Source organism: Vicugna pacos, chromosome 32, assembly GCF_048564905.1.
Source record: "Vicugna pacos chromosome 32, VicPac4, whole genome shotgun sequence".
In the NCBI taxonomy this organism is placed as follows: Eukaryota; Metazoa; Chordata; class Mammalia; order Artiodactyla; family Camelidae; genus Vicugna; species Vicugna pacos.
This window is the reverse complement of record NC_133018.1, coordinates 24,682,224-24,697,698: the sequence shown is the minus strand read 5'-3', so window position 1 is coordinate 24,697,698 and position 15,475 is coordinate 24,682,224.

The window sequence follows — 15,475 nt, the reverse complement described above, 5'->3', positions numbered from 1 at the left end:
GCCACAGAGCACTCAGTTTCTTGTGTGCGGTGTAATGTCCCAGTCATGCATATATATACATGTATGCGTTTTCATATTCTTTTTCCTTAATGGTTATTACAAGATATTGACTATAGCTCCCTGTGCTATACAGAAGAATTTTGGTTTTTTATCTATTTTTGTATATAGTGGTTAACACTTGCAAATCTCAAACTCCCAAATTTATCCCTTCCCACTCCCTTCCCCCCAGTAACCATAAGGTTGTTTACAACGTCTGTGAGTCTGTTTCTGTTTTGCAGATGAGTTCATTAGTGTCCTCTTTTTTTTTCAGATTCCATATATGAGTGATATCATATGCTATTTGTCTTTCTCTGTCTGACTTCACTTAATATGATAATCTCTAGGTCCATTCATGTTGCTGCAAATGGCATTATTTTATTATTTTTATGGCTGAGTAGTATTCCAGTGTATATAAATATACCACACCTTCTTTATCCAGTCATCTATCGATGGACATTTAGGCTGTTTCCATGTCTTGGCTATTGTAGATTGTGCCACTATGAACATTGGGGTGCATGTATCTCTTTGAATTAAGGTTCCCTCTGGATATATGCCCAGGAGTGGGATTGCTGGATCATATGGCAAGTCTATTTTTAGTTTTTTTAAGGAATCTCCATACTGTTCTCCATAGTGGCTGCACCAAACTACATTCCTACCAACAGTGTAGGAAGGTTCCCTTTTCTCCAACCACTTAAATCTTGACATAACCCCAAGTAGCACTGAGAACTTCTGCACCCATTTTTCAGATGGGGACTTGGAGGCTCGAGGAGTGAAGTGACCTGGAACGAGGCACACGCTGCACAAGGCAGCCCGGGAGTCACACTCTGATCTGCTTGATTTCAGACCTCTGCTCCTTCCACTCTGCCCAGCTGCCCAGTGTTTTGTGAGTTTTTTTTTCTTTTTAAACAACAGTCATGTTTTAAGTGGCAAAGATATAAGCAAATAGAATTTAATAAAACTTAATAGCAGGTCCACTTCTTTCATTAATTCAATTATAAATTGGCTCTGCAGCAAATTCAGAAAAATCCGTGTTGTTTGTTTAAAACGGTTCATTTGTAAGCAAACCTAATAACCGGGTTTCTGGGAAAGGCTGTTAAGAGGCAGATGCTTCTGATGACAGTCAGTGCTCAGGGTTGGTTTTTTCCCCCTTTCCTCTGCGCTTGATCGAGATCATGTGTATCAGGATTTAATTTTGTCTAATAAAAATGTTCATCACTCCAATGAATCTTCATTTGTAGCTCAGACTGTCTGGGTGAGTGGCCAGAGCAGAATGCTGTGGGACTGGGCTCAGGGAGTGGGGGCCCCCTGAGCGGAGGAGAGTCGTGGCCCCCAACACCTGGGTGCAGGTGGGAGAGGCAGCCCCCAGGGGCTCTAGGCTGGTTGCAGGCTTGGCAGGGGCTGGCCAGGGACCAACTGAGAATCCAGGAGAAGCGTCTTGTCTTTGTTCATGAGTAAAATTTAGCTAAGAAGGAAGCAAAGGTGATGAACAAACACAGCTCCAGTGTCTGTGGGAGGAAACAGCCCTGTGTCCCGGGGAGGGACACTGGGAGCAGACACACCTGGATTCTATCTGCTGTGTGGCTTTGGTCAATTTCTTTCCCTGTCTGAACCTAAAAAGGAGAAGTGATACTTGCTCCAAAGTTGGCTCTGAGGACTAGGGAAAAACACACAACAGACTTAATTCATGGTGGTTTTGATTTTTTAATTTGCTTCCTTTTCTTGTCTGTATTTTTTTTAATTCTGCAAAGAAATGTGTCTGTTATGAACAATAATTTACTCTTTCATACATTAATTTGTTCAACATGTACCACAGCCCGGGCGCTGTCCCTGGTGCTGAAGACACAGCCGAGAACGGAACAGAACACAGTCCCGCCCTGCATGGAGCTGGGCCTCACCTTTATAGGGCGAGGAGGAGGAGAAAAAGTCGGAGGGTAAATGTATGCCGGGTGGTAGTAAGTGCTGAGGAGGAGAGTGAAGCACAACAGAAGAGGGAGTGGCTGGGGTGACACCCTTCAAGAGACATCAGGGGAAACCCCACGGAGAAAGTGCCATTCCACCAAAGACCACAGGGGACAGCCAAAGGCCCTGGGGCTGGGCAAGCGTGGGGAGAGGAGCAGAGACAGAGCAGAGCAGGGTCAGCCCTGTGGACCCTCAGACAGGTTGTCTCTGAGTGGGACGTGGGGCCATGGGGTCGGGCAGAGCAGTGCCACCATCTGTGGCCGTGAGGACTGCAAGGATTGGATGTGGGAGGGACAGAGAAGGAGGAGGCGCCTCTGATTCAGATTGCTGGGCTGAGGAAGGATGGAGTTGCCGTCCACCAGGACGGGGGTCTAAGAAATGTGAAGGTGGGGGAAGGGCACAGGTGTAGGGGCCTGTGCCCCTTGGAAGGCTCACTGAGGGCACTAATGGAGCCCAGGGTTTGGGGGAGAGGTCTGGGCTGGGATCGGGGTTGTTTTAAGACACCAGGCTGGGTGAGGTCATGGAGGAATGAGAATGGCCTGGTAGGAGCTGCCGGGAAGGGCTCCAGTGTAGTGGGGCCTCAGAGACGAGGAGGCCCCAGGGAAGGAGAAGCAGGTGTTGTACCGATTTGCTGGGGCTGCCGATGAAGTGCCACCAAGTGGGCGCCTTCAGCAGCAGACATGTATGTCTCCCAGCCCTGCAGTCCAGGTCGGCGCCTCCTGAGGCTGTGAGGGATTCGGTCCCCGCCCCTCCCCCAGGTCCTGATGGTCCACTGGCAACGCTTCTCCACTTGTAGGTGTCTCCCCCGGTCTCTGCCGCCCCCTGCATGCGTGTCTGTGTCCAAACTTCCCCTTTTATAAGGACACCAGTCCTACTGGATCGGGGCCCACCCTAAGCACACATTTTAACTTAATCACCTCTGTAAAGACGCATCTCAAAATAAGGTCACATCCCGAGGCCCTGGGGGTTAAGGGCTTCAACACATGTTTTTGGAGGGACGCAGTTCCACCTACAGCAGCAGAGCACTGGGGGCCAGTGAGGAAAGCCCAGCACGGGGGAGAGCTTGTGCCCGCAGGGGGAGTAAGAGGAACACAGACATGACCACCAGGTGATAAAAGAGCCTATAAAACAGTGCCAGTGCACTGGAGAAAGGCGTAGCACACGAATCTCCAGGCGTGGAAAGGGCCAGAGACAGTTATTGTTATTAATAGTCCTCACACAACCCCAAGGGAGGGTCTGGCTTGAAAGAGGAAATGGGATGAGGGGGCCCACCCCGTCCTGGGGTCCTTGGGGTCCCTGGGGTCCCTGGCCCAACCTCATGCACAGAGAGGGGCCAGCGCTGTGGTTTCAGCCTCCCGGGCGTCCTCTGGCACCCCCCAGGCACACTCACCCAGGATTGCAGGACGGGGACGGGGAGCTGACGGGAGCACAGCATCCCAGCCTCCTGCCACCCCCACAGCAGGCAGGTCAGCGGGGTGCCGCCACCTGGCATCCCAGTGGGCCCCCTTTCCCACTCAGAAGGACCCCAGCTTCATTTAACGCTTACCTGAGATTCCTAATCACGTTTGAATGAGGAGCCAGGCAAATCCTGTGGTTGGTCCTGCCCACTCGCCTGCCACACCCCGAAACCTTTGCCGAGACCCCTTTTCAGTAGCAACTGGAGGGAAATATTGTTGCCTGGGCCATTCATTTATTTGTTCCCTCACTCACTTGTTTAATGAGAATGTTCTGAACACACTGGCTGGGAGTGGGGAGTCTTGGAGAGTGAACGCCAGGGAGGCAAACGTGCCAGGAGCCCCCAACCCCATGGCCGGGTCCCCGCAGAGTCAGGGAGAAGGGTGCAAGGCCGCCCTGGCGAGGTGAATTATGAATGCCCTTCTTGACCAAGGTTTACAAAGAACTTTGTTTACAACGTGCAGCCTGGAACTCATTTGAGAGGTGAGTCAAGCGCTTTAAGAGCCCGCAGCCCACGAGCACGGCTGAGGGCAGAAGTGGGGTCAGGTGGCAGCTGGCAGGCACTGAGTTGGCATCTACTGTGTACTGGCCTGGGGACTCCTGCCTGGTCTGTGGATCCCCGCGTTTGAAACCCAAGGGCTGCTGTTTTCTGGAGTCACTGAAGTTCTCCACAGGAAATGAGAGAACCCCGTCGGAGTGGCTTCACCAGGTGGGTCCCAGACGACTGGTGGCTGTCACCCACGGGTGACCTGGACGCCGCCCCATCACCTGCGTCACAGCACCCAGACGCCTGTGACGCTCTCCTGGGAAGGAATCCTGGAGCATCCCTGGGGCTTGGAAAAGGGAGTATGTCTTTCTTCCCTGGACCCAGATCCTTTTCCTCCTAATGTTGCCGCTTCTAGCCACAGCGTGTGGCTCTCCCGCCCTTAAAGGGAGACGGATGACTGAGCAGAAAGAGCAGGAGCAGAATCAATACCCCGTCTTTGAAAATCCTCTTCTGTGTCTGGCAGCAGAGGATTGAAAGCGAGGACATAAACTGTCCCAGGCCCACGGGCGCTTCAGGCGGGTGGTCCCGACCCCGCCTCTCCCGGGCAGGCAAGGGCGACCAGGGGTGTGGTTTGTGCTGGAGCTCCGAGTAGGCAGCAGAGAAGAGGCTCCCCAGCCCCAGAGCCTGAGAAAGAGGCTTCAACAGCTTCAGGAAAGCCTGGGCGTCTCCGCAGAGAAAGGGGTTGCTCAGGGCCACACGCTAGGTTCAGATACCGGGGTTTCCTGGCGACCTGTACATTCGGCGCCCTTGTGGACACAGGCCTCGTGCACAGCAAAGAATCATGATTCCTTGGCCCCTAGGGACTGGACCCCGAGAGAGTCTGTCTAGCTTCCTCAGCCCAGAGGGATTGACGCTGGTCCTGGGAGACCCACAGACTGCTGTGAGAGTCAGGGCAGCCGAGACCCGGAAGGCTGCCCGCGCTGGGGGGTCAGGAGCACGGAGCACCGGCGGTCTGGGGCCTGCAGCCTGTTGGCTGGCCACCCTCCACCCCGGAGCGCACACCTGCGCCTCCAGCTTGCACTGGTGCAGTTCCCGACTGCCAGCCCTGAGGCCTAGAGCAGAGAACCAGACAGGACGATGGCACCAACACCCATCAGCTCCAGCGGTGCCGAGGGCCCTCGGGATAGTGTCCCCGTGTGTGCCTGGGCCCCTCGCATCTGTCCCCGGAGACCCCAGCCGTGGACGAGGGCCTTCCCTGCTCCTCTTCACTGGATGATGTCTGCAAAGGCCCATTTGCACATCAGGTCGTAAGGAAGCTGTGAATGCAGGTTCCAGGGATTAAGAGCGGAACACGTCTTTTGGGGGAGACACAATTCACATCACGACGCTGGTGTTTTAATCTTCTGTGAAAGACAGAGCAGCCTGGCAGCCAGGCCCTCTGCCGGGGGGGCACCGAGAGGCCAAGCTGTGCTTCACTGGAGGATAAATAGCCCCACAGAACATGGGCATCAGAAAGGGCTTGCCCGCCGCACCCTGCGGCCACGCTCCCTGCAGCCTTGGGTGAGGCAGCTTTTGTCCCGATGCTCTGCCAGGCCTCGTGCAGATGGGCGGGCTCTGCTGGCAGAATTGGGAGGAAGGCATGGAACACTGGCCTTCAAGACTCACAGTCACCATCTGGCCCCGGGGAAGGCGAGACTCCAGGAGAGTGGGAAGCAGAAGGGCCGGAGCAGGGCCACCCTGGGGGCTGGAGCCACTGTGTGGGGGCTGCCGAGCTCTCAGACATCCATCCCTGCAGACCCCCCACCCTGGAGCCCGTCTCCTCTCCTTTGCAGGAGACTCCTGGAGGCTGGGGAAGTCACCACCAGATCAGAGCCAGAAACCACACTTGGGGACGGGACTCGCCCTGACCCTCGGGCTTGGTCCTCCTCTTCCCAAGGTCCTATGCCTGTGGCTGGAACAGGGAGCACCCTGGGAGCACCCTGTTCCCCTGCCTCGGAGCAGCGGGTTGAGGATGGGGGCCAGGAGGGGCTTCGCTGTCACAGTGGCTGGAAGCCATCCCAGCAGGGGCAGCCCGGAACAGAAGTGGGGCCCACACCAGCTACCCTGAGTCAAATGCTGCTTGGAAAACACATACTGCAGAAGCATCAAAGGGGCCTGGAGGTGGGCGCGGGCCAGCAGGGCCTATGGGTGCCCACAGGTGAAGAGGGGAGTGGGTGCAGCTCAGAAGTCTCTCAAGAAAGCACCACCGCAGCCGACGTGCCCCAGGCAGCTTAGGCAGCGGCGGCACAGTCCTGGGACATGGACAGGCCAGGGAGGCGGTCACTGTCTGTGCAGGGTCCACAGTGCCTCCAAGACGGCGTACTCCTGGAATCTCAGAAGGTGACCTCATTTGGGACCATATGCAGTTAGTCAAGAGGAGGTCACCCCGGAGTAGGTGGGCCCTGACGCAGGGACTGGGGTCCTTACAGGGAGATTAGACGTAGACACACAGAGAAAACGGCCACGTGAAGACGGAGGCAGAGATCGGAGGGATGCAGCCACAAGCCCAGGACACCAAGGGTGCCAGCAGCACCAGGAGAGGCCTCGACCAGGCTCCCCCTCCGAAGCCTAGGAGGTGTCAACCCTGCCAACACTTGGGTCTCAGACTTCTGGCCCCTGGACCGGGAGAGGATCAGCTCCTGCTGTTCTAAGCCAGCACGTTTGTGGTCATTTGTACGGCCACCCTAGGACGTGGATATACACCCATTTAGTGACGATTCCTATCCCAGAGATGTGTCGGGGGCATGCCCCCCACCCACAGCACCCACAGACAGAGCCAGGACCCCCAGCCCAGGTGCTCGGGCCTGGCCCGCACTGCTCAGTTGACATTTTTGTATCACGGACGCCTCCTCGCACGGCCCCCAGCCCTCCCCACTCCCCGCTGGCCATTACAGAGCAGCAAGACCAGCACATGCCCATTGCCTCCAGAAGGGTGCAGAGCAGAAGCTGGATTTCCAAGCCCTGGTCCCCATGGAGACTTGCGAACATGGGGAGTGGAGGGTCCACTTCCAAAGATCCAGAATGACGTCTCCAACCAGGAAGAGAGGAACGTCGCGGGTAACGGGGAGACTCACAGCCATTTTGTACCAGAATCAAATTTTTTAGTGCATGGAATGAAATGCATAGGATTTTAGAGGAGACCGATTCTATTAGAATCCAGCCAGCTGTCAAGATACTAAAAACAAACATGCGTGTAACAGAACAGAATATGCTGCTTGATTCATGCGTCAAATATCAAGCTCCAGTTGCCGGAGTGATAACTCGCCAACATCAGCGCCGCGGCGAGGTGGTCCACACTCAGGGATTTCTTCAATGATGGTGATGATGCGAATTGGAACTCTGATTTCCATTGACGGCAAAATCACCATCAACGTGCTGCTCATAAAACTGAGGTTTGCCACTGCGCAGCCACCGCATTACTCAGATTTTTATATTCGTGAATTTACCTGCTTGTTAAATCTGTCTGGAACCCAGTCAGTAGTTGGGTGCGTTCGTGGCCGCCGGGGAAGGTGGCAGAGCAGCAAGTCGTGCGTGTTCCCTGCGGGGCCAGAACCAGGCGATGCGGCCGTCTCTTGTCGGCTCTTGGACTGTAAGCAAGCGTCCTTTCATGTCTGTTTAGGGTGACATTTTTTGCGTTTTGGGATTTTGTAGGTGATTTCGCTGTTTGAAACTGCCCCAAGTGCAGAGCCGGAGGGCCATCGGTGTCCTAAGGACCAGAGGCTGCGATACGCCTCTGAGAAAATGAGCATTAGAAAGGCTTCTTTCAGGTGTGATGACGTCGCTGTTGGCATGATGTCCACATCACTGAGTCAACAACAAAGATCCAGTGAGGTGTCTTCAAACAGAAAGACTCCAAATAAAGCTGTCTACTGATCAGTTGACCAGAGGCTCCCAGGAACCCAGCGCTGTGTTTTCCTGGAGCGAATTCCACGTTCACACGACTCATGGCTGCACAGGTGTGTTTATAACCAAAGGAAACGCTGCTTCCCTTGGAGAAGTGGTGAGGACCAGATGTGGCTTCTCCCACCCATGCTTGCCGGCGCGAAGGACTGCTGCTGAACTCCCAGGTGCTGGCACTGTCACCTCCCCGTGACGCACCAGCTCTTGTCTGGCTCCTGTCACGCCCCGCACACCCACGGGAACTTTGACACAGGGGAGGGGACGAGGAGCCCCTTGAACTGGCTGAGATGCACGTCCCCCACTCCGAGGAGGGGGCCTCCAGATCTCGGAGGAGCTTAGAGCCGCCAAGTTCCGTTTCTTCTGCACCAGGGCCTGTGGCACGTCTCCTGGGTCGGACTTGGATACCCTAAGGTGAGTTGGGTTCCCGGAAGCAAAAGGAGGGCCCGGCTCCAGGGCCTGGGATCTGCGGCAGGAGGAAGAGAGAGTGGCCAAGGGCTGTGTGCTGGTGGCAAGGCCAATGGGGCCTGACCCCCCGAAACCTCACGGCCCCAGAGGAGCTGCACTGGTGTGAACAGACCTGGTTGGGTCCCTGATCTTGATAAGAACTGCCTCCCAGGCCAAAGTTAATTAAACTGACAGCCTCGATAAATCACAGGGTACGAGAGTGAATTCACTGCGGAAGCAGATAAACCGCGGCCCCCGCGGAGCCTCCCCACCTATCCAGCCACAGGAGGCCCGCGGCTGTCAAGCAGCCGCCACTACTTAAAGCAGGGGAGAGGGTCACTAAATCAGTGTCTCGCGTGGTCACCTCTCCACTGAGATTGCCCAGGGTCCTCGGAGCGCCATCTGCTGTCCTGGCCAGCAGGTGCCAGGCCTGGCAGAGGCCTGCTGATCCCAAGCTGAGGGGTTCCCAAATCAAAAGTAACACTAAGCTAATTACAGCACTTCATCCTGGGACCTGCGATGGGCTGTCAGTGTCCGTTAATAACCCAGACTTGCCGGAGAGCAGAAAGCTCTGGAATGAAAGCTCGTTAATGGCCAGTGGGCTCAGGAGAGGGTAAGGCATGGGGGCCCCGCCAGGTCCCTCGTCTAGGAGGGGAACGGAGGCCCCCACCAGCTCTGGGGATGCCAGCCCAGATCCAGGCCCGAAGCTCAGACGCAGTGTCACAGACTAGGGGCTTCAACCTCCAGAGCTGGGTCGGCAAGAAGTGTGCCCAGGTCTCCTCTGCCCAGGCCATGTGGGCAGGGCAGGTGGAGGCTCCAGGCCACGGAGAGCGGGCGGAGGGGCCTGGAGAGCTGTCTCTGTCAGAAGCTCTGGGCCATGGTGAGTGGGATGCAGGTGGGGCAGGCCGGGGGACAGCAGGTCCACCTGCACCGGGGACCCAGGCCTTCACCTCCCTCAGCCCACAGAGGCAGCCGGGGCCTGGAGGGGCAGTTTCTGGAACTGAGACCCTGAATCGGGAGATGCTCGGCAGGAGATGCAGCCTGGGCTGGGGGATGCTGAGGCCTCCCTGCAGGAGGAGCTGGGGGGACCACCCCTCACTCTCCTCTCACCACACCTCCTGGGGTGGGGGGCTGCCCACGGACCGAGTCCTGGAGACAGCCCGTCCAGGACACTCCTGGGCATGGAGCAGGTGCGGAAGGGTGGGAGTGGATCTGGAGGAGCAAACAGATGCTCTGAAGCAGGTGAAGGGGAGAAGCCAGTCCCCCACCCTGCAGAGTTCCCCGGCAGCTCCCGGCAGCTCAGCCCAGAGTGTGGCTCAGAGATGCAGAAAGAGCTGAGGGCCTGCAGGGTTGGGGCTGGAAGCAGGCCACCCAGAGCCACCTGCTGGGCAGAGACCAGTGCCCAGAGCCCTCAGAACAGGACATATGTGAGTGCTCAGCAAGTGCCCAAACCCAGCCCCACATCACCCAACGGCCTCCCTCCTCCGCCTGGAAAAATGCATCATCAGGAGAAATTCTACCCTCCTTCTCATACTGCCCAGTGTTCCCCGACCTGTGCCACCACAGGGGTCCTGGCCCAGCCTGGGCTTCGCACAGGAGCTTCTGGGTCCACAGGCAGCGAGAAGAACCCAGGCCACGAGCCTGCACGTCCCCCCACCCGCAGCCCCGGGATCACCTGAGAACAGAGGCCACACCCTCCGCCTGTGATCCAGATGAACCCTGGCTGTGAGGTAAGGACACCGCACTGGGCACTTGGCGACGTGGCTACTTGCTCTGGGAAAGCTGATCCCAGCACACCAGCCGAGAACCACCCAGAGCAGGTTGTACGGGGAACCTCCACCGTCCAGAATTGTTGCATTCACAGCCAGGACAGATGAGGAGAGTGAGCGCCAAGGTCCAGATGGGATAATTAGCAAATTCAGAAAAAATTAATAAGCAACCCCATTGCCCAGTGATGAGCGAACTGGAGGAAGGGGTTTCCTAGGAGCCGCTTTGAAGTCCAAGACCCTGGGAACAGACCCCCCGACTGGGCGCCCCCCGGCGCAGAAGTAGCGGGGTGGTGGCTGGGATGGGGTGAATCAGTCCCGACAGCTCTTAATGTCCCACTCCCGGGCACTGAAGGTGCTCGCCACCCCTTCGGGGAAGACAGCCATGCCATTATTGAATTTTAAATGAAGCCCAAATTGACTGTGGAGGCAGGGGAAAATACTTCATAACACAGTAATTTTTCCTCGGAGTGCAGTCGCTCCAGCCAATAAAAATGGCCATCTCCAGAAGCAGGCCGTGGTGCAGGGCAGGCCCACAGGACCCAGCTCCTCTGTGGATCCAGGCACTGGCTTAGCCCATACTCTCTGCCCCACCGACCCCCACATGCCTTGTGGACTCCTGCAGGCACTTGAGCCACCTGGCCTCTGACCTCGGACCCACCCACCGGGCTCCCCAGGGCTGCCGAGCATCTGGCAACCTGGCAGCTGGTGACCCAGGAGTGGGAGAGAGAAGGCACCTAAGACCGAAGCCACAGTCTTTTGTGCCGAGTCTTGAAAGCCACACAGCGTCACCTCTTGGTGACACAGCCCTACCCTGACCCAGGGTGGGAGGGTCTGCACAGGTGTGAATGCTGGAGGCAGGAATCACGGGCCACCTGGAGGCTGGCACCTCACCCAGGAAATGTCTGGAATGCAGACCCTAAAATGGCACCAATCACGTGGGAGGTGGGGTCAGAGGAGGCAACAGTCGTACATGTTGGACAGCAAGGAGGTGGCTTGCTCAGCCAGTGTTTCAAACCCAGGGCTGTGTAACAAACATCCCCAGTTGAAGGTGCAGAAAAATTGTGTCCTTACACCCGTCAGTTCTGTGGGCCCGGATCGGACAGGATCAGACAGGTCAGGAAACCCTGGGCTGGCTGGGCTGCCTCTGCTCCACAAGGTGGGGGCCTCTGCCCCGAGGGTGACTTCGTGTCTGGATGCTAGAATCATCCAGAAGCTCCTACCCTCAGGCACCAGCCCAGGATCCCCTCCCTGGTTCCTGGGAGCCAGCCAAGCCCCGAGGTGGCCCCTCCACCCCAATCACCCCGGCCGCCCTGGCAGGCCCGGAGCGCTGCAGATCTGGACGTGAGAACCGTCCCCATATCTCTTCATTGCCTTTCTCTTCTCTGCCCCGTTTTCATTCTCAGCTACAGCTGAGCCCACATAATGTGGGCTTGGCCAGACTCCCGCCTCCTCCTCCTGGGCCTTCAGCCACACCGGCCTCGCCCAGTGGCCTGAGCCGTGGCTCCGAGTCAGCAACGTCCGCTGAGCCTCGGGGACGGTGTTTGTGGCACCACTGCTTGTCCCCCAGGGCCAGACTCAATACCTGGGCCCCAGCCTGCCAGCAGAGGGGCCTGACCCCAGGCCATGGAGATGGCAGCGGGGCACGTGCCGAGCCCTCCCCTGCTGGGTCTTGGCACACAGCACTGGGATTTCAGGGTGGATGATGCCCAGGTCCATGGAGGGAGGCAGAGGGCTGAGAGGGGAGGCAGAGGGAGGGCGTTCCATCCCCTGGAGCCAACCGCCTCCCCCACCACATGCCCTGTCCTACCCCCAGGAGCCTGTGCACATACCACATCGCAGGGCAAGGTGAGGGTCTGAGATGTGAGCCTGTCCTGGGTGTCCGGTGGGCCCGAGGTCATCACAAGGACCCTCACAAGAGGAAGCTGAGTCAGAAGCAGACGGGTCAATGGAAGCAGAGATCAGAGTTATGAGTACTGAGATGGAGGACGAGTCAGGAGCCCAGGTATGTGGGCGCCTCTCGAAGCTGGGAGAGGCCAGGAGCAACTCCCCCCCTGGCCCCAGAGGCTCCAGGCGGCCCACGCCCTGATTTCACTCGGCAAGACGCCCGTGGGCCTTGTGCCCTACAGACTCAAGGTACATGTTTCTGTTACTTCAAGCCTTTAGTCCCCTCCAAGAGCCTCAGGGGGCTGTCGTCTTCCCAGCGATGTGGCCTCAGCCTGCTGGGGCTGGAAGCTGGCTCCAGGTGGCTCTCCCTTGCCATCCAAGGACCCCAGCCAGTCCAGAAGGAGGTCCTGCAGGGCAGTGTTGAACGACAGGCCCCGAGGCTGCCTGAGCCCAGGAAGGAGGTCGGTGGTGAGGGCCCCCTGTCGGCTTTGGGACAAAGAAGCCAGGTCGTCACACCCCAAAGAGGGACTCAGACCACAAGCCACTGAGACCAGGGGCCCAGGACACATGGTGACAGGCCTCAAACTGCAGCGGCTTCTTGAGGTTTTTCTGGAGAAAGAGACCACCAGACACGCTTCTCTGTCTAGAGTGGGGTTGGGGCCCTTCTTGTGATTGGTTCAAGGGCAGCTTCTGGGCAGGACAAGCGCGCAGGACTGAGGGACATGGACGGTGTCACAGCCCACACCTGCCCTCAGAGGCCAGACACTGACACGTTCTCCTGAGAGGAACACCGGTCACACGTCTAATATTTAATCCACTTACCAAGAATCTGTTGCGTCCCAGCGGCTTCCCACAGCAGAGGCGAGCGCTTGCCTCCAGCCACACAGCCACACAGCCACCCTCGGGCCTTTGGAGAAGCCTTGCCGCTGGCCCCCACCTCGCGAAGTCTCCTGGGAATCTTCTCCATCATTTCAGAGTCTCTTGGGTTTCCCTGCAGAGCTTTCCCTTCCACTGATGACAGCTTCTGTCATACCTGAATTTCTAATGAGCGGGAACGAACTGTGTAGTGAAAAAACATTCCACCCTATTTTGGCACATCTGTCTTGACGTATCTTTAAGCCTCAAATGATGCCAGTGGTCCAGGCCTCCTTCAACCTCCGACAGTCCCTCCTCACCAGCTCCATCTCACGCTGAGCCCAGGGCGGTCCAGCGCCTGCCCAACCTCAGCGGCCAGCCGGCACCAGGCTCCAGGTGAGTTCAGCCCCAACATTCCAACTGCCCCAGACCCGCCCTGTGGAGAGAGACCAGCTGTCCCCTCAAAGCCCCAGCCAAGCTGCAGATCCGTGAGTGAAATCGGTGCTGTGTAGTTTCAGGCCACTAAGTTGTGGAGTAATTTTCCAGGCAGCTGCAGCACCTGGAACTGCCCACTTTGTGGGTGAAACCCCTGAGGCCTGGAGGGGTCATTTGACTTTCCCAAGCACGGAGTGGAGCCCGAGCCGGGGGTCACTGAGGCCGAGACCTCACCCCCAGCTGCTGAGATCAGGGAGGCGCGGCCCCTTCGGTTAATGGACAATCCCACACAGGGGTGGCTGAACCACAGGGGTGGCGGAATGTGTGCCTCGGGTAGGGGAGGGTAGGAGGGGGCAAGCTGTGGGCCCCCAGCCCCGCGGGAGAGCACCGATGAGGGGGTGCACCCAAGCTCGACACCCCAAATGACATTTCAGGAAACACTCCTCTGACATCCAGTATTCTGCAGCTGATTTGCTAAATGCCAATTAAGTGCTTCATTATTGCGGGGGTGTCTGCTCCTCAACTCGTCAGACTTTCTTCATTACCCGTGTAACTATGACTTAATTGCCTGCCAGCGCATTCAGCCCCCGGAGGGAGACAAGGCAGGGGAGAGACAGAGACAGGGAGGGCCGCCCTGCGTGCGCGGGGAGGACCAGCAGCCGGTGTCTGGGCACACGGCGGGCACTTGTGTATGCTGGCCTCCAAGGTGGCTGAACCTTTCCTGAAACTCTGGCTCCTAAGGCACTGGAGCCCCAGCATCGTGCAGAGGGGCAGTCAGTGGGGGGCCGCTCTGGGATGCAAGGGGTCCCGCGTATCCCTGGCTCATGGGGTCTTGGTAACTGAACAGAGGCAGGACCACAGGACATGCAGGAAAGGTCGCGTTCCTGAGTTTCTGAGGGGGGATGTGAATTCTATCTCAAGCTCCTGTCTGGACGTGGCAAAAGTGGGGTCTCTGCGGTTTAGGGCCCCCCTTGCCCCTGGGTTGGGTGGAGTCAGAACGGAGGTGAATGTGTCAGGGTCAGGCAGGAAGAGAAGCAGCGTTTGCTACCCAAGCGGCCGCGGTGATGGGAGCAGGGAGGGGAGGCCCCCCCAGAGATCGGCAGCAGCACGACATCACCGTCACTCCAAGCGGAGGGATGGAGGGCGCCGCCAGGCCAGGCCGTCTGCGGGAGCCACACCCACGGCGGGGCTGCCTTGCTCTGGGCCGGGAGGCTGTGACAGTGAAGCAGAGGATGTGGGGGTTGCACTTCAGCACAGACACCGAGCCAGGCAGTAATGTCCTCACAGCTTCCTGGGGGGACAGAGCATAGGCCTTCCCGTTGCTGTGACCACCTGGCCTGGGAGCCTTCAGGAACGCAGAGTCCCAGGCCAGCTGCACCAGAAGCTGCACTTTTGCTCAGATCCTGGGTGATTCCAGACCCCCTGGAAGTCTGGGATCGAGCCTCCCGGGACCAGGAGCCCGGAAGTCAGCCACACGCGCAGAGACTGCCTCGGCCTCGAGGACCGGCAGTGAGAGGCCCCCAGGGGATGCTGCGGCTTCCCCGTCTGCTCCTGACAGCCCCCCAACCCCTTCTGCTCTCACCTCCTCCCCCACCACAGCCACTCAGCCAACCTCACGGACCCTGGAAGGGGCACTCACTCTGCCCTGAGGACAACCAGGGCAGAGGACAGGGACCACACGACCTGGCCAAGTCAAACACGGCAAAGCGCAGCTGCTGGGGAACCGGAGCGGCTGTGGAGTGAGGGTCCCCACCCGCCTCAGTAAGGAAGTGTGGAAACCGCAGGACCCCAGATTCAGACAAAAATCAAGAAAACTTGTTTCAGTGTTCTGTAACTTATGACTTTTTTTTTTAATGTAATGGCATTAAGAAAAGTGTGAGGCCTCAGGCCCATCCAGCACTGCCCCCTGGGGTCCCCGCACAAGGCTTACGCAGGGCCACAGTGACAATCCTGGTGCCAGGCTGCCCGGGACCCCCAGGCCATCCACCATAAATGCACGTGAACATGAACCAGGGCCCCAGCCCCCAGCCCCAGGCAAGCCCTTTGCCCCAAGGACCAGGTTGGTAAGGTGGCTCCCTTTGGAGCAGAACAAGCAAAGGGCAGTGGCGCCATGTGGTGTCTGCTACAAATGGGACACCCAGGGGAGGCCTCCCCAAGGTCACTTAGGCTGGGGTCTAAAGGAAAGATGCGGAGGAAGAGGATTTGGCAA